Source organism: Sciurus carolinensis, chromosome 2 (assembly GCF_902686445.1).
Source record: "Sciurus carolinensis chromosome 2, mSciCar1.2, whole genome shotgun sequence".
In the NCBI taxonomy this organism is placed as follows: Eukaryota; Metazoa; Chordata; class Mammalia; order Rodentia; family Sciuridae; genus Sciurus; species Sciurus carolinensis.
In genome coordinates this window covers 102,332,280-102,351,767 of record NC_062214.1, presented here as the reverse complement: position 1 = coordinate 102,351,767, position 19,488 = coordinate 102,332,280, and the positions used below count along the sequence as shown (strand labels likewise).

Sequence of the window (19,488 nt, the reverse complement as noted above, 5' to 3'; positions counted from 1 at the left end):
GACTGAGGCAGGAGGATCACAAGTTCAAGGCCAACCTCAGCAACTTAAAATAAAAAATAAAAAGGGTTGGGGCTATCACTCATAGTAGAGCACCCAGGGTTTAATTCCCAGTACAAAAAAAAAAAAGTCTCCAGTCTCTTGCTAGCCAAGGTAGCAGAGGTGAAGTCAGAAGGAACAAGCCTGCTGAGCCCTTAGGGCCTGAACAAGATGGGGCCTCTGCAGCCTGCTGAATTTTCTGCTCTCTTCTTCATCCTCACTGTTTCCCTGCCTTTTACTCCACCTTCACTGTCATTGGATTTTTGCTTTGGAACCCAAAGCCACATGACCCCTAGAAAGTGCCTCTCTGCTCTAGGGAGACAGCAGAACCCTGCAGGCCCCATCATTGAGTGGCACTGAGTACTAAACTACAGGCTGAGGAAACCTTGGGTGAAGGGCCCTTTCTGGGGAGTGCCAAATCACCTTCTCAGATCACGGGTCCTCCCGATGCCCTTGTCCCGGGATCTCTCTGTGGCGGGCCCAACCTTCTCTTCACCTAGCTCTGCTGTACCTTGGGCCCTTGTGTGCCTACCCTGAACTGGAACACCCTGGCATCTGTTCTTCACTATAAGTTCCCAGTCAAATTTGCTCCTTGGTTTTTGTCTGCAGTATGTGGTGGTGAGCGCTATGGACTGGGAACCGGAGGGACTCCCATCCTGATCCCACAGGTTGGTAGTTGGGGGGCCTTAGGCAGTCTTTTAATTTCTCCCAGCCTTCGTTTCCTCATCAGTACGACTGAGATAACAATATCTACCTCATAGGGTTGTTAGGAGGTTTAAAGATAATACAGGTAAAGTACAGTAGACCACAGTTTCTCAATAAGTGTTCGTTGTTGCTGTTATTAAAATTAGGCACTATGTATGATTAGACGAATGGTGTGAATCTACATCATGTTCAACCATAGAAATGAAAAGTTGTACCACATTTGTGTACAATGAATCATAATGTAGTCTATAAAAATAAAAATAAATAAATATATACACGTGCATATTATATATATATATATATATATATATATATATATAATAATACAAAAAAAATTAGGCACTATCAGGGGTGATTAGGTTTCAGCATGTGAATTTTGAGGCCACAAAAAACATTCGGCCCAGAGCAATTGCTATGATTTGTTAGTCCTTCTTGCCCCTGCTCTTGCGTCTTGTATCTGTGTTTACTGTTTCCAGTTCCTTTGGGGTGCCAGGTTGTCTGTTCATCTCCACTTTTATCAGCTGCTGATTTGGGGTAATGTCTGAGCTCACGAAGGATTGATATCACACCAACCTAAATCATCTCGTCAATGACGACGAGACAGAGTGACTCTTGATATGGTAGCAGGGCTTCTTCAGTGGTTCAGGATTTTGGAGCTCCCCACCGCCTGTCCACTGCTGATGCTGGGAGTGACACCACTAAAAGGGAGTGATCGTCCCCCCTTCCCGACTGGCTTAGCTGTTGTTAACTTCCAGTGATTCCTGTTGGTGGCATTCCTGAAAAAAAAATTGTTTTTGTATGTATGCTTTCATTTGGAAAATTGAGCAAATATAAGTGAAAAGCAAAGCAAAACAACTTCCAAGAAAGTAGAACAACTTACTTCTTAGGGGGTCTGTGTTCTCCAGGTTGCAGTTATCTTCGAGTGAACTATCAGAACAATACTCAATTTATTTTTTTAAAAAACCTATGTGATTAAAAAAAAGACATTCATTTTTTTTTTCTCTCTCTCTCTCCACATTCCTCAAACTCCCCCCCCCACCACACCACCACCACCAAAGAAATCCTTGGCCAAATCTAGTTGACATTCAAGCTTAATTTGCATGCATTTTATCTACAGACTAAAGGTCATGTTGTATGAAACAAGCTGAAGCTTTTAGGTTGCGATTCAGCTCTAAAAGGAGCACTTTTCAGCCCATCAGTTGCTTTTATGTAGATCTTTGAGTTTTAACAGCTCTATGTTTTAAATAGATATAATTTGCTTCTAGTTAACTAAAGTTCAAGACTGAATTTTCTTTACTGAAAGGTAGAGTTAAAGCAACAATGCCAACTAAAGATCATTCAAAATGCAATTTGTGGAGTTTGTTCTTAATGCAATAATAGAGTAACCCCTTCATCTGCTACTCAGAAAAAGTATATCTTGTGCTTGACAAAGTGCTGGGAACTTTGGGGGCTCTGCTTGGAATAGGTATAAAAATTGTAAAGTGCTAGAAATGAGTTGTGGATAACTGTACCCTAGCTACAATGTTGAGCTGGTGACCACAAAGTAATTCTCCATTTTTTAAAATTAACTCAGCAGGTGAGTGTTGAAATCTGGAATCCTTTTCATTCGAAGACAGAAAATGGGGCTAGGGCTGTGACTCAGTGATAAAGCACATGCTTAGCATTTGTGAGGTCCTGGGTTTGATCCCCAGCACCACAAAACCAAAAAACAAAACAAAGATAGAAAATGCCATCTCTCCCGAAAGGCAACCCTTGAAGATGTTGGTATCAAATTCTCTGAACAGGAAGACATTTGGGGGGAGAAATCCTTTACAGTGTATTAAGTGATGTGTCAAGAAGTAAGAAAATCAATATTCTCTCAGGAGATGGAGGAGGGTTTCAAGGAAGAGACTGAATTTGAATGGGCAATGTTGAGATTGGGCGAGGAGGGTGGATCCTTCCCAGTGCAGTTAAAACTTGAGATCTCTAGGGACTGGGATAAAAATGGTGCAAGTCAGGAAGAGAATGTCTTCTTAAGTTGGAGAGTCTGGACTGGAGAGAGGGAACTAAGTTGAGAATGAACCTGGTGAGCAACCGGGAGCCCATTGACCCTGTCACAGGGAAATTGTAAAGAATGCGATTTCTAAGAGGACAGACCTGATGGTTGGGGAAGATTAAAGGCAAGGGGAAAGTTAGGAAGTAATTTCATTAATTCAGGCAAGAAATGATCCCTGTCTGGATAAGGTGGGGGCACTGGGAGTGGAGAAGAAGCGACTACATCCTGCAGGTTTAAAGAGAGAAGAATGAATTGACCTTGGTAACTAATTGGGCTTAAGAAAAAGGGTCACACGACCCAGATCTGTTCAAAACTGAAGGACAGCGCTGTCACCGACCCGGATGAGGAAGCACGGAAGCAGATTGGAAGTGAGGGTGCTGACCGTGTTTGGGGACTGAATATGACATGAAAAGAGAGAAAAGAGGGAAGGAAAACCAAGACAAGAAAAGAGTATTCAGAAAAAGAAAGCAGCTTACTCCCAAGAAGAACTCTGTGTTCTCCATGAGAGACGTCTTTACAAATCTAAAAAGTGGAAGGCAGCTGGGCGCGGTGGCCACGCCCAGAATCTCAGCTACTCAGGAGACTGAGGCAGGAGGATCAAGTTGTCAGCCTGGGCAACTTAGTGAAAATGTTTTAAAAGGGCTGGGGATAGAAAGCTCAGTGGTGGAGCACCCCTGGGTTCTTTCCCCAGTGTGGAATCTCAGGCAACTGGGGCAACACAGAGACCTCTAAAAAAAATTCTGTTTTCCAGATAGTTGTTTGATGGTTAATTGGTCTAAAAAATGTAGTTTGGATATTGGATTTAGAGAGGTTAATTACATTGAGCATAATTTGCAATTATTTTTATCCTTCACATCCAATATGAACTTACACGTTTATTCTTTCATTGACTAATTCTACATGCTTGTTAGACCAAAAGTTCATCCAGCCAGTGTTCTGACACTAATACTAACACATCAACAACTGTTTTGTGGGTGAGCCTCTCACTACCTCCCTAAGGACCTCATCCACATGTTTTCTGGAGCAACCACTTGTAGATATTCCTGTGCTGAGGGAGAGGGGCTGAGTAGGTTGATAAAACATCATCACAAATGTTTTGCTGTGCACAAAGAATGCTACAGGGCAGGGTTTGGGGATAATGGTTTCATTCTCCGTCCATTCCCCTCAACATCAAACAAGTTCTTGACTGTGGTTTATGCACAGTTTTCTGACTATTGGGTGAGGATAAGAATGCTTGGATAAAAATCAGAAATTATCTGAAGATGCTTGTTGAAGGGGACAGTGTGAGCACCAAGCACTGCTACCAGTGGTGAGTGAAAGAGTATTCCAGAGCCCTCTCGTTTCAGAAGCTCCTGTAGAGGCCTGGGAGATACAAGTGATCCTCAGCTCACTTCAAAACACTCATCTCTTCCTACCCTAACTTCTGCACTTCTTTGTTTATATCATACAACGAAAACTTTGTGTTTGTTTTTTTGTGTGTTATTTCTTTGTCTCTAATTTTACCACCAGTCACCTTGTCTCTTTAAATCTATCTCACAGTTCTCTGCCATGCCTCTGGTGAGGTATTCGATGAAGCTCTCTTGACGGAGCCATCTACAACTCAACAAGTACAAAAAAATTCAGGGATCTGCCGGTTTCTGAATCTGGTTTCTTGCCATTTTAAAATTTTGGAAGGTAGATCCTGGAGCATTTTCAAAATTGTTTCCTAGGAATTCATGCTACCACCACATAGGAGATGACATGAGGTCTGGGTAAGACTGACTTAGAGATCTGTGAAAGAGTCATTCATTCATTCCACACATCATCACTGAGCTCCTCTTGTGTCCCAGGCCCTGTTGTAGATACAAAAGAAACAACACGAACAAAACATACAAATCTCTGATCTCTTGGAGTTTATGTTCTGAGGAAGTAAAGAACAGACAAAAAACAAAGTAAGTAGATTATCTACAACATGAGAAGGCAGTAAACACTGTGGACAACTATAAAAGTGGGGGAGGGAGTTAGAGAGAGGGAGAGGAAGAAGTAATTCTAAGCAGTGTGGCAGGGAAGGCACACCGAGAAGGTAACAGCTGAGCATAGACTTGACATGGGTGAGGGAGCTAGTCATGTCAATTTCTGGGGAAGGGTCATTTGGGCAGAGGAAACAGTGAGTGCAAATGCCCTGAGGCGGAAAGTGTCTAGAGAGCTCAGGGAACATACCGCAAGGAGACTGGAGTAGAGTGAGCTAAAAAGAGTAACAGGAAAGAAAGCCCGAAGGATGATTAAGGGAAGGAGGAACAGGGACCAGTTTCTGAACAAGGGCCTCGCAGGCTGTTGTTAGAACACTGGCTTTTATGAGAAGGACATGGAGCAGATTAGTGACAAAGAATGACTCTGATTTCTCTGTGATGGGAATAGACTTTGTGTGTGGGCAGGTTGGGAGGCCATTTCAATAGCTACTGCAATAATCTAGGTGAAAGAAGATGGTAGCTTAGACAGGTGGTAGCAATGGAGAAGATAAGAGGTGGGCAGTCTCTAGAAATGCCTGAGGTGTGAGCTGACAGTTTAAATGTTGTGGAGGGAAAGAGGAGTTAAGTGACTCCAGTATTAGTGACTGAACAGTGAAAGAATTGCCATTAATTGAGACGGCAAAAATGCAGATGGAACAACACTGGGGAGAAGATTAGGAGTTCAGTTTTGGAACCTTGATATTTCCTTTAGATGGCCAAGTGAGGATGTCAAAGAGTCAGCTTCATTCCTGGTTGGGGTGGGGGAGGTCCTGGCTGACATGCTCAGGAAACGGTGGAGAAGCTAAGCATCATCTCTTTCATTTCCTGGACATGGAGAGACTCTAAACAAGTCCACCTCATCCTTGTTAAACGTAGACAGCTTGGAAAAAATATATGCTCTTTCATAAGAAACCAAATTAAATGAATTGATTCTATTGTGAGCCTTTTGTGCCCAGAGATTTTGTCTTTTCTGGAAAAGCATAGGTTCTGGCTTATCAAGCATTTGGTTATGAATAGATAGGTACTTCTAAATCAGTCAAAAATGTCTTGAAAAGACCAGGCGAGGTGGCTCATACTTGTAATCCCAGAGGCTCTGGGGGCTTAGGCAGGAGAATCATGAGTTCAAAGCCAGCCTCAGCAACTTATCAAGACCCTAAGTTACTTAGACCCTGTCTCAAAATAAAAAATAAAAAGGATGTGGCTCAGTGTTTAAGCACCCTGGATTCAATCCCCATGCCAAAGAAGAAAATAATAATGTCTTGAAAAGAGGTTTAAACAAATTATGCTGTGTACATATATGAATATATCACAGTGAATTTCACCTTTATGTCTATCTATAAAGCATTATTAAAAACAGTAAATAAATAGAAGGAAGATCAGTATAGTAAAGGAAGGGGAACAGGGAGAAGGAGGAGGGGAGAGAAAGAGGAAGCACTGGGGACTGAAATGGAGTAAACTACATTCCATGCATATATGGTTATGTCTAATGAACCCCACTATTATATATAATTATAATGCACTAATAAAAACATTTTTTAAAGGAATCTTTTATTAATCTAGTAATATTTAAGTCAATGTAACAAACATTCAGTGCCTAATATAGGCAGGATGGATGCACACTGTGGGTGATAAAGAAGAACAAGAAAGGAGCACCCCAGGAATGTCTGGGCTATTGGGAGGGAAGAGACAAATTCTCAAACACTGTGACTTGAAGCAATGGATAATAGGACCCTGAGAGGCAAGAAGAGGGTGCAGCGGGCAGTTGGGGAAGGCTTCCAGAAGGAGGCAGCATTGAGCCAGTCTTGAAGGATGGGAGGAGGGGTGCACTGGGACAGCAGGTGGTTTTTCTTAGCTTGAGTATGATGCAGGTGGATGCACAAGTATCAGAAAAGTCTTTATTCTGACTTTTTTAAAGAAAAAGAAAAGGTTTGATCTTCACTTATTCCTTCTTCAATGCTTTTTCCTTTGTATAAATAATGAGTTTCTGACCTATATTATTTTTATTTCCCTGAAGAACTTCTTGGTACTCATTTTTGAAAATTTTATTTTGACTATAGAATTCTGGACTGAAAATGGTTTTCTTAGGCGGGTGTTGTAACTCCATGGCAGAGTACTTGCCTAGCACGTTTGAGGCCCTGGCTTGGATCCCTAACACTGGAAAAAATTTTTTAAAAAAGTCTTTCAGGTACCTTAACTGATATTACTCCACCGCCTTCTCATTTGCATTGTTTCTTTCTTTCTTTCCTTTTTTTTTTTTTTTTTTGTGCTGGGGCTTGAATCACTGAGCCACATCCCTAGCCCTTTTTACTTTGCAACAGGGTCTTGCTCAGGGACTTGCTAAATTGCAAAGGCTGGCCTCAAGTTTGTAATCCTCCTGCCTTAGCCTCCTGAGTTGCTGGGATTACAGGTGTGTGCCACCCCACACAGCTCATTTGCATCATTTCTGATGACATGTCTGTTGTTAATCTTTGTCCTCTGTATGAAATGTGTCATTTTTTTCTCTGACTCCCTTTAGGAGTTCCTCTTCTCACATGATTTAAGCAATTTTATTATTATAAGCCTTGCTATTCTGTTCTTCATGCTTCCTGTGTTTGAGGTTTCTTGAGCTTATTGGATTTAGGGATTTATAATTTATATTAAATTTATAGTTTACATTTAATTTATATTAAACTTATAATGGAATATTTTTCTGCCATTGTCACTGAAAATGTTTTTCCTGCCCTTCCCACCTGCCCAGGATTCTGATTACACATACGCTGGGCCACCTGAGGTTGCTCAGTGATGCACAGTGATGTGAGTGATGCTCAGTGTTGCTCTGTTTTGTTTGTTTGTGGTGCTAGGGAACCAAGCCACGCCTTCTGCATGCTAGGCGAGTGCTCTGCCGCTGCGCCACACCACATCCCAGCCCTCGCATCGTCTTTGAAGGCTTCTCCCTGTGTCTCGTTTTGGTTAGTTTCTATTGCTGTATCTTCAAGTTTAACACTTTTTGTTTTGCAATGTCTAAGTTGCCCTTAGTGTCACCCAGAGTACTTTTCATCTCAAAATTGGCATGTTTCATTTCTAGAAGTATGGGTCAGGTGTTTCTTGTACTTTTTCTTTCTATCTGACATGTTCCATTTTTTCTCTAGTTTTTCAAATGTATGGGATACAGTTAACTATTTTATTGTCCTTCTCTCCCAATTCCTTTATTTGTATCATTTCTGGGTGGGTTTCAGTTGGCTGATTTTCCACTTCTCCTTCGCATTTTCGGTTGTTTTTCTGTTTCTTTGTAGGTACAGTAATTTTTTATTGAATGCCAGACACTGTGAATTTTACCTTTTTGGGGTGCTAAAACTTTGTGAAGCACCTTTAAATTCCAAGACAATTTGGCTGACCATACCAGCCACTACACATTGTGGCCTTGTGCCAAAAAGACCCTTATTGACTTAGTAGTCAAAAATATCAAAGGAAAGTCAAAAATAGTCAAAGACAAGTATAATTTGTTTTGTTTGTTTGTTTGTTTGTTTGTGGTACCAGGGATTGAACCCAGGGGCATTTAACCACTGAACCATATCCCCAGACCTTTTTTGTATTTTACTTAGAGACAGGGTCTCACTAAATTGCTTAGGGCCTTGCTAAATTGCTGAGGCTGACTTTGAACTTGTGATCCTCCTGCCTCAGTCTCCTGAACCACTGGGATTATAGGTGTGTACCATGGGATTACATGCTCGGCGAAGACTAGTATAATTTGAATCTAGTAATTCAATGAATGATATCACAAAACTGGAGAATCAGTGGCCTCAAATTATGCCAGATTGGGTAGGAGAAGGGATAACAGTCTTGATAGTCTGAGATTTAAAAAAGAAAGGCCTGATTTCTGGATGGACTGGATCCCTCACCTCTTGAAAGGGGCTGCCAGTGTTTGATCGTGGTGAAAGTGAATATTTTTTTAGATGTTTATTAGTGATTTAAACTTTTTTATATTATGACTATTCATTCATGTTCTTTGCTCATTTTGATTAGGGTTTTAATCTTTTTTTAATAATTTACAAGTATTCTTTACAAAGGAACATTATCAACTTTTCTTGTCCTATATACTTTGTAATATTTCCTCCTAATAACAATTATACAATGTGCCAGGTGCTATGCTAAGAGCTGTAGGTATGTATTTCAAGAAGGTCCTTAACTTATCCTAAAGACAATTCTGTGACGAAGTTGATGTTGTTGTTATTATTACTCCTGTTTTGCAGATAGAAGCTTAGAGATGTTAAGCACTCTAGGCAGCTACGTGACCTACTTAGTAAAGGAACTGGAATTCAGACAGGATGTGTTTGATTCCAGAACCCATGTTCTTTACACCTTTTGCCCAAGGACATTTTCTTCCTTTTAGTTTTGTTTATAGATCTTTGAGTACGATGGCAGTTGAAATTTTTTCATTTCCATGTAGTCAGATCTATAAAGTCTTTCACTGATGGGTTTTACTTTTGTTTTTATGTTTAGAATGTTCTTTCCTTCCTCTAGATCTCAAGATCAGATAAATCTTCATCTTTATTTTCTCATTGTCGTGAGCAGTAAGAGAGGAATCGGGTTTGGTTCCAATGAGTGGATTTTATTCATGCAATACACATTCACCTTAACATTCCTAATAATAGCAAGTCAACTTAATATTCCTACTAACAGTAACAAATACATTAAAGATTCACCCTCTTATTCACCTAGAGTCCAATTCCCATGGACTTCATTCACCTGGAGTCCAATTCCCATGGACTTACTCAATGCAATGTCTCTTAGCCAAGAAGTCAGCCAATAAGACAGAAGGGATCCTTCTCAGCCGTAGCCTCTCTCAGCTCCTCGGATGTCCCATGAGTCAGAGGCTGGATGTTTGAGATAGCAGTTGTTGTCGCTGGAGCAGTGGTTAGTTGTCCGGGCTTAGTGATAAAGGTTGATCAGCAATTAGCAATATTGTGGACAGCAACCAGGGCAGTCAAGAGACAGAGTGACGTGGAGTCCTCTGGTCACAGTGCTGCTGACAGTTTGCTCCAAAAGTCCAGGGGTTTAAGTAGTGATTTTCAGCCCAGTCATGCTCTGATCTTCATTGATAAAAGACCAGAACACGACTAAACTAGGAGCCACCACTCAAATCATAGATAAAGATTCATATTGGCATTGTTCAAGAGTGTCATCCTGCCACACAGCAACTTTGTCACCAGGCATCTGCTGTATTTTATGATTTTAGTTTTACAAGTCCAGGCAAATGCCCAATACAGCTTATTATTACTACATAACACACAACTATAGCACTTCCTATTCTTTCCTTGTCTCACTACACTCATATTAAATATACTTCAATTCAAAAGCTAGTCTATTACACATACATATGTCTAAAATATACAGAGGTAGAAAGAGCCTGTCCCCTTTAAGAAAACAATCAACCAAAATACTTCTAAAACTGCAGGACTACAAAATAAGCAGTCTGCTACAAATCCACCTTTTTTTTTTTTCTTTTTGGTACCAAGGTTTGAACCCAAGGATGTTTAACCACTGAACCACATCCCCAGGCCTTTTAAATTTTTTTTTTTTTTTTTTTTTTTTTTTTTTTTTTTTTTTTTTGAGACAGGGTCTTGCTAAGTTGCTTAGGGCCTTGCTGAGGCTGATCTTGTGATCCTCCTGCCTCACCCTCCCAAGCCACTGGGATTACAGGTGTGCACCACCATATGGCCAAAATGACTTCTTAAAAACAAAGTTCAGGCAAGTGTTTAAGATTAATGACTTGATTTAGTTGCTTTCTTTTTTAATTCCTGGAGAAGAACTGTTTCAGGATCAGATACTGATATTTAATCAGATATAACATTGAGTTGTCTCTGTGTCTCTTTCTGACCTGAATGAAGAAACATTAAGCACAGGGATACTGGCAGAATATGGCTGGAAGCTTCCTTTTTCTTTTTTTCAGTGCTTGGTATCAAACTAAGTGCCTTGCTAGTACTCTGCTTCTGAGCTGTCCCCAGTCTAAGGCCCCCTTTGAGATTGACCCAGCATTTCTGGTTCTGGAGCTTGGTCAGTCAATTAGTACAAGGAAGAATTCTTGCTGCTGGCAACTCCCAACTAACCAGGCAACAAGAGGAAAACCAAAAAGATTTGTTATCACTGAGTGGCAGTCACTTGAACTGAAGACAGGACCTGGCTAGGAAGTGGGGACTTGAAGGGGCCTGTTGAGCTTCAGGCAGGAGAAGGCAAAGGCTTAGGAAAGGGGTTAGAATGACCAGTTTGGGCTTATATTTATTTGGTGGTAGGTTATGATGCGTAACAATTCATGCCTGGCTATTTCTAAAAATCTTTCTCATATTACATTTTTAATTTAATTGATAGAACAAGCTGGCAATTAGACAATGAAATAGCTTCATTGAAGTAGTATTAATCGAAGAAATGGTAATTTTTCAGAAAGCAAATCAGCTGATTCGCATACAATTCATGACTAAATATGTTTCTATAACATCAGGGCAACAAGCAGTTGTTTTCATAAAGACTTTTTCATTGAGTCCTCACAACCACCCTCTGGGGTAAGAATTGTCATTTTTCCTACTTTGTTCCTTATTTTGTGAAAGGGGCTCAGGAACGTCTCCAGGTCCTGCTGCAGTTAATAAGAAGAAACAACCAGACCATTGCTGGTCCCACCAAGCCCCACCTGAGGTCAGACCCTGAAGACCTTGAAGCACATCTTGGGAAGGAGTGCTTCCTCAGGGACTTAAACCATGTGCTTTTGCATGTTCCCAATGTTAACCAATGTCATACAGAGTGTTTCCAAAGGCCTGATCCTGGACGAAAGGTTTTTTACAGGGATTTTGGCATGCATGTGTTTACTGGCGCTGCCTCTTCCAGTTGGGTTGTCCACAAGTCCTTAGCCCAACCCAGCCAAGCTTTAGCTTATGTTGCCCACAACATTTGTATGCAAGAGAGCTTACCAGTGCTCATCAGTGGACTTCAAACTGACACTTGTTAATTATTTGTTCAACATTTAATTAGAGAATCTGAGTGATGACCAAGCTAGGCTGAGAAAGAGGACTGCTAGAGGGCCTCGCTCAGTCTCCAGCGCAGCGATTCAGCTCAGCTCTTCAGACCTACTCAGCAAAACACATGCCTAGAGATAGGCTATACTGCTTGGAGGCAGACTAGCCTCCACCAGACCCTAGGGCACTTAGCAAAGCAGGAAGCTCTGGTGAGTGCCATATTGTTTTAGTCAGCTTTTTCATTGCTGTAACTAAAAGGACCCAACCAGAACAACTATAGAGGAAGAAAAGTTTATTTGAGGGCTCACTGTTTCAGAGGTCTGAGTCCATAGACAGCAAGCTCCATTCCTTGGGGCTCAAGGTGAGGGAGAACTAGAAAACAGAGAGAGACTCCACTTGCCAGACATAAATATATATCCCAATGAACCACTTCCTCCAGCCACACCCCACCTATCTCCAGTTACCACTCAGTTAATCCCATCAGAGATTAATTCACTGGTTAATTTAAGGCTGTACACCAATCATTTCTCCTCCAAACCTTCTTGCATTGTCTCACATGTGAGCTTTGGGGGGACACCTACATCTAAACCAATACCAATGTTTTGCCTTGACGGTGTATTTTCAGTAATGTCTTAGACTCCTTTCCATATAAACACCCCAGTCTCTGCATGGCTGACTCAGTCCTAACCTGACCTGGATACAGAGCCTCATGTGGAGCACCTTGATTCAAGACAGTATGAAATTTTTGTGTATTATTACCATATAGACCAGGATGCATCAGTGGTTACTATGATAATACTATAGGCAGGAGGGGGACAGCATGTGTTGGAATTCTAAGAAGATAACCCTAGCATCTACAAAGTCCTGATTTCTAGGAGGTTTTGGAGTGTCTGCAGAAATGAAATTATGCTAAAGAGGCACAAAGAGAAACAACCACATACTGGATTTTTAGTTTCTGTTGTTGAGAAGCTCAAACTTTCCCTCTGAAGGTTCAAAATAAATATGCTGAAATAAACTGAAAATAGATTAACAGAAGAAAAAGTATACAAATTTTATTAGCATGCATAAGTATGGGATCCATACAAAATATCAATGAAACTCAAAGATCCAGATGGTTGAAGCTTAATAGCATTGTGAGGCAGGATATGGTGCACTGCACGTGATCCTCTTTGGCCTGGGCAAGCAAGAGTACAGCCATGTTTTCTGAACATGCAGCCCGGAGGGCCCACACTCTGCTGTCTCCACCCTCAGTCGACAGTGCCACCTTCGCCCAGGTACCTGTGGCAACTTACACCAACTCCTCACAACCCTTCAGGCTGGGGGAGAGAAGCCCACATTTATGCCACCCGCCTCATCCAGAGGCAGACCCTTCTTGGTGACCCAAGCAGCACTGGGGCAGTGAAGTTGAAGTAAAGGAGCTGTGGGCTGCAGTGTGGGGAGAAGTGCTGCGCAGGGGCACTCTGTTCACGGCCATGCTGCTCCAGCCTCCGTCCTGCGTGAGATCAGCGAAGAGCACAACCTGCGCCCCCAGCCTCCTCAGAGCAAATACACCCACCGGATGATGAGCTGGTCTCGGAAGATGCATTGCAGCGTATCCAACTGAAAGGCACCATCCACGTGTCAAAGTCGGTCACAGGAACAGTCCTGGTGGTTTTTGGTTTCATGAGAGATGATCAAAGTTTCTGGTAGAGGACCACTGTTTGCTGACCTTGCTCCACAGAAGCCTGCACCCCCTCTTGACACAGACAGCTTTGTGCTGCTGGTGTCTGGGCTGGGCCTGGGTGGAGGCGGTGGTGGGAGCCTGCTGGGGACTCAGCAACTGGAGGACATGGTGACAGGGCAGCTCGGGGATGAAGGGGAGCAGTGCAGTGCTGCCCATGTCTCTTGGGTTTTCCTTGCCGGCAAACTCCTCAGTCGCAGCACCCGGAGCAGAGATTCTGACAACAAGGCCAAGTATCTCACCAAGAAAACCTAGCCAGCCAGTGTGGAAGTGGTCAAGATGCTGGACGAGATCCTCCTGCAGTTGACAGGATGCCCAGCGAATTTGATCCAACCAACTCTACGCTCCCCCAGCAGCCCCTGCACCCCTGCATGTTCCCACTGTCCACTGCCTACTCCACACTGCAGCTGGTCACCAACCCCTACCAGGCCACCATCAATGGAATCATGTTCCTGGCACATCAGGACAGAATGCGAGTGACGTTTTCCGATACAGCAGAATGAAAGACCATTTGGGGATCGTGGAGTGGGCCCTGAGGGTCCGTCACATCAGCCCCACAGCTCCTGACACCCTAGGCTCCTGACACCTTCTACAAAACTGACCCATTCATCTTTCTGGAGTGCCCTCATGTCTACTTTTGTGGCAACACCCCCAGTTTTGACTCCAAAATTATCTGAGACCTGAGGACCAGATGGTGCTGTTGGTGGCCATTCCTGACTTCAGTGCCACCCAGACCGCCTGCTTGGTGAACCTGTGCAGCCCAGTCTGCCAGCCTATCAGCTTTGCTGGTTTTGGAGCAGAGGATGATGACCTTGGAGGCCTGGGGCTGGGCCCCTGATGTAGAGAGGCAGCCTGGACCAGGTCATTTGCCTTTGCAATGTGAGCCTTGTAAATAAGCACTTACGTTTACTGGTGGAAAAAAAAAAAAAAAAAAGATTAAATGGCATTGTGAGCTACAGAAAGAAAGAGGGGCTGAGGAAACTGGGGGGAAGGGGAAGCAGGTTAGGAGAGGGTGAGGGAAGGAAACTGCACTGTGAACAAATGTGAAATATGCAGATAAAGTCTCCCAGGTAATCTCTCAGAGATGCCCTCAAAAGGACAGATTTTTAAGTCTGTCTCTATGCTGGTGATGTTTAATTTCTTCTCTCCTCTGGCGGTTAATCTTTCCTGGTTACTTAATGAGATTCTTAAGGATAGAGTTTAAGACGATTGCTTTTCTTTTGGAAAGAGTTTCCAGAAAGAGCCCTTCCCTTCCCAAGTACAGGGTATCCAGGAGAAGATTAGAAAGTCCTTGGTTGTGAAGTAGCTTCTAAGGACTTCCAAATTCTTCTAATTCAAAAGCATTTAGCATACCTAAGCACATACTCTGGGGCATGGTTTTCTGAGCCACAACACTACGAACAATATTACTGCCAATCAGAAAACAGTATCATTGGTTTAGAAGCACATTTTCCTCTCAATTGAGTAAGTAATTGATATTGAAGTGTTTATTGAACACCTAGTATGTGCTGAATGCCATTCTAGTGCTGGGAAAGGGAGTGAATGTTTGACTGGGGCAAACAGGATGAAATAGTCCCCGTCAGTAGGAGCCTATGAGAAATGCTAGAGTAGCAGTGGCTAAGGGAGCCAACTGCTGTCCATGCAGTGGTGCTGCAGGTTCAGAAGGAGTAGTCAGCAGGAACTGGGCTGTTGGGGAAGGCCTGAGCAGCACTCCACTGGGTTCTGAGGATCCCGATCTGAATGAACTGCCTGCAGCCCAGGTCGCTGATGTTGGCTGGCAGAAGATGACCAGGACATGCTCACTGGAGCTGATAAATGCCTGATGTCTGGGCCTTCAGCTGATATTCCTGTGGGGCTGCAGTTCAACACTAGCTGGGACCTAGGATATCAGGCCCCAGATGTGATTCTTGTGCCTCAGAGCATCTCCATACACAGTGTCAAAATAAAACCAGATCAAGTTAGAGCTTACTCTACATATGTGTTAGTTAGCTTTCTATCACTGGGACCAAAATGCCTAACAAGGACAACTCAAGGGAGGAAAAGTTTATTTTGACTCATGATTTTAGAGGTTCAGGCCATGGTTGGCCAACTCCATTGCCCTGGACCCAAGTAAGGCAAAATATCCTGGTGGAAGGGTGTGGTGGAGGAAAGCTGCTCAGCTAATGGCAGCTGGGAAGGAGGGGTGGGGGAGTATTTGAGGAGCCAGGGATAAAATATAATTCCCAAAGGTGTACCCCTCATACACCACCTGCCTGTAGTGACCACCTAGCACAATAGTTCTTTCAAATTATTAAACCATTAACAGGTTAATTCACTGACTGGATTACAGCTCTCATAATATAATCATTTCACGTCTAAACATTCTTGCACTGTGTAACACATGAGCTTTGGGGGACACCTCATATTCAAACCATAACAGCATATAAGAAAAACAGTTCCCAAACTGGGAGATCTCACACACACACACACACACACACACACACACAAAGCTCAAAATCTCAATGTTACAGCAGTTGGGAGTACAGTTTATAAAGCATAAAGGAGGAAGTATTTTGGTCTTTTTATTGAGTGACTGCCATATGTTCTTTTTAAGGCAAATAGCTATTTAAGCTGACTTGTCCACAGCTGATTGCTTTAATTCCACTGAATCTTGGTAACAAATGCCCAAATGAAAACAATGACTAAACAAACAAAAACCAGAAAAAAACTTTCTTTGTGCTTTGTTTTGAGTCAGAGCTAGTTATTTGGAGAGGTAAAAATCAGGAAGTCTTAAGTTTTGGTTAGGTGGCTATAGGTGGTTGGCCTTAGGAACTGGAATTCCTGCTGGGTTTGCAGCTTGCTCTCACCATACCTTGACCACAGTGCTAATTCCTGCCTGTCCCAGGGATGAGTCCGTGGTGTCTGACAGCAGCATCAGACCCCCATGAGGAACTCCTCCAACATCTGTGGTCTAAGTCTCCAGCGAAGAGCAGCTGGGCCACCCCATTCACAGTCCTGTGTCTCCAGTCTAAGGAATCTGAGTCAATGGCAAGTTGATTATCAGATCCCCAAAGCTTTTTCTAACAGGATCATTTGCATGCACATAATAACATCAATTTGCATAATTAAGGAGAGTCATAAAGAGTACTCAATTGTCTAAGAGGGATAGAATTTAAGTTGCACAATAGGTCAGATCTGGAAGGTGACTTAGCATTCCAATTAGCAATTGGAAATCCGTGCTTAGGGGACTTCAGAGAAACCCTGACATGGTTCATCATTTTGGCAACACCCAAACCAGAGCAAGCAAAGTGGCAGGTTTGCTCCATTACTTTTTCTGAACCAATCCTGGGAGGAAGGAAAGGCAGTTCAAGAGTCAACCACTGTGGGGTTTTGAGTTGGGATGAGCTGCTGTAGCTTGCTCATTTAGCTCTATTCATTCTGATGAGAAAGATACAACCTTTCAGTTTTGCACAAAAATTGACACATTTTCAATTATACCTGTATTAGTAAAAATTGAATATCCTGTTCATATGCACACTAAATGAAAGTAAAAATTGGCATTTCAAATTGAATTCAAACAATTCCTTTCCCAAAGGTTAAGCAGTGTGAGGAAGTAGATGAGTAGGGAATAACATCAGTTCTAGAAGAGGCTGGGCGAGCCTGGCCAGCTGCCCCACTTGTTCCCGGCGTCTCAACTTGCTCATTCCTCCTCGCCTCAATCTGAGTCCTCTGAATGCACCCCCACCTCCTACCCCTGCCCCCCACAACTCCAGTGGGAGCAGAGACTGAGGATCATCTGTCTGGCCCAACCCTCTTATTTTACAGATAGTAACTAAAGTCAGCCCCACCCCAGTGGCCCAGGGCAGCTCCATTTTTAGTGATTTTTTTTTTTTTTTTTTTTTTACTTTGGGATTTGGCAATTTATTTGGAAAAAATAAAAGTCTTCTGGCTTAGGAACCACATGAAAATCACTGGACTAGACAACTGTTCTAGTTCATTCTCTTGTTTATCAGGAACAATGGAGCTCTGTCCATGTTATATCAAGCACTGGGGTGATTGTGAGGGTTTGGTGTTCAGGGTTGTAAAGCCAAGTTGTTAGAACTCATTATTTCATTCACATTGTCCCTCTTGCTCTCTCACTAAAAGGACAGCAAAGTAAACATCATTCATCATTCCAACATATTTTTCAAAACTGTGAACAAAGAATGGGGAAAAAAAATCACTTTCAGTACATAAATAAATACATACATAAGCAAGATGATATTAAGTAATAATAAGTGCCCTATGACAAAAAGCCAGTCTCAGGCTCTGGGGGAAAAACAATCTCAGTAAATGGTTTGGTTCATGACCCTCCCAATTTTTCTCTGTACTTATACTAACATATTTAGTTGGGTTTTTTTTTTTCCAATTGAAAATTTCTTTTATGTGGCTTAGGCCGCACTTCACGTTTATCCCTTAAAAGCTGTTTTTCCATATAGCACATATAACTCTACCTCATCCTTTTTAATTTGTTCAACAAGTCCCTGGATGAACTTTTAGGCTGTCTGCATGTTTTTGCCACACCGTGTGGCAATGAGCATTTTTGTCTCGCTATCCTTGCATCCCATGCCAGGAAGGAGACGGACCCCTGGAAGAGGGTGAGATTCCTAAATTTGTAGCATTTGCTTCCTAACAGATGCTGCCAAATTATGTCCCATTTCTATTTACTTTGAATTAAAGCCAGATCAAGTCATCTGATGACAGGCTAGCAAGTTCATTACTTTTCTCCTGGGGCCCCTTCCTTGCCCAGTTCCCCAGTGAATCTTACTAATCCCATGAGACCAGTTCTCTTTCCAAAGAGAAAGCTGGGAGGTCTAGGCAGGCCACTAGCAGGGCCCATTTTGGCTGTCTTTTCTAAACCACTGCCATGTGTAATAGGGGCGGAAAGGGGGATGATCCCATTGCTGCCCATTTTAAAGGGCCGGGGCCAACAACCCTATACCAGAACACAGGTTATCAGGAGAAAAGCGTAACAAATTGACTTGATCCTAGTTTTACATGACACGGGACCTTCAGGTGACTGTCCATTTTTGTGATTAGGTTCCATGAAGCATGGACAGTCATGATTAGACAAGAGTATTTTGGCAGATTGAGGGGAGTCCAGCAAGGCTGGTCTGTTCAGTCTCCTTGGCCTCTTTATGCAGCATTCCTTCCTCCTGAGCATGGGGCAGGACCCCTTCTGAAATGAGGCTCTATGATCCACTATCTGACAAGACATGTCAGAGAATTTCTTTATGGCCAGCTCCAAGACAGAAAGGTGGGGTGGATAGGAGTGAAGGAAATTAGAGCAATATTCTTAGGCTTTATGGTTTTCTTTGGGGAAAAAGAGTTCTAGTTTCTATGACTTGCCTTGAGGGGATAGGAAAGAGCAAGAGACAGGAGGACAAAAGATCAGAAACTTTGCTTTTGAGGGTGCTTCTGCCTTTATTTTGGGGTTTTGCCTTCTGAGCCCCAACATTATCAATGAGGAGGACAAGTTCCCATACAATGCAGTGTGTCCCTGTCCATTGCTTTGTTGATCTTGCCTAGGATAAGAAACTGACAGGTCACAGTGTTTCCTCTGGGGAGACCAGTCTCCGTCCTCAGTGATGCTTTGGCCACGGATGCACTAAGCCTGTGCTCTCTGGGTACCCTTCTTTACACCCAGGGTGACAGTCATTGTTTTCACAAAATACGTCCTCCATGCTACAGCAGCTGAGTTAGGAGGGGCTTTCCACCACTGCCACATAAAATGGGGGCAGTTTCTGGCTTTATGGCCACAGGTTTTTGTCACATGTTTCGCTTCAATACAATCTTACATAGCTTACATTTGTTAAAAGAATATTCCTAATTGAAGACTAAGGTAATTTACTGGTAAATATCTAAATTGACATTTAGCATAAAAATGAAGCCAAAAGGTCAGGAAATGAAAACTCCTTCTTAGTTTTTCTGCTGTGCCTTCTAAGACCAGTGATGAGTATCAAAGAGAAAGGCTCATTTTCCCTATTGATGCTTCTGTTGTTT

At 42.6% G+C, this 19,488-nt stretch overlaps 1 protein-coding gene and 1 pseudogene across 2 annotated transcripts in view; both read left to right on the top strand.

The window, feature by feature from the left end:
* The window catches only part of Gldn (gliomedin), a 67,599-nt gene that overhangs the window by 9,144 nt on the left and 38,967 nt on the right, over nt 1-19,488 (top strand). The gene's annotated exons all lie outside the window — the stretch shown is intronic.
* On the top strand, nt 12,944-14,305 carry LOC124976859 (DNA polymerase delta subunit 2-like; annotated as a pseudogene).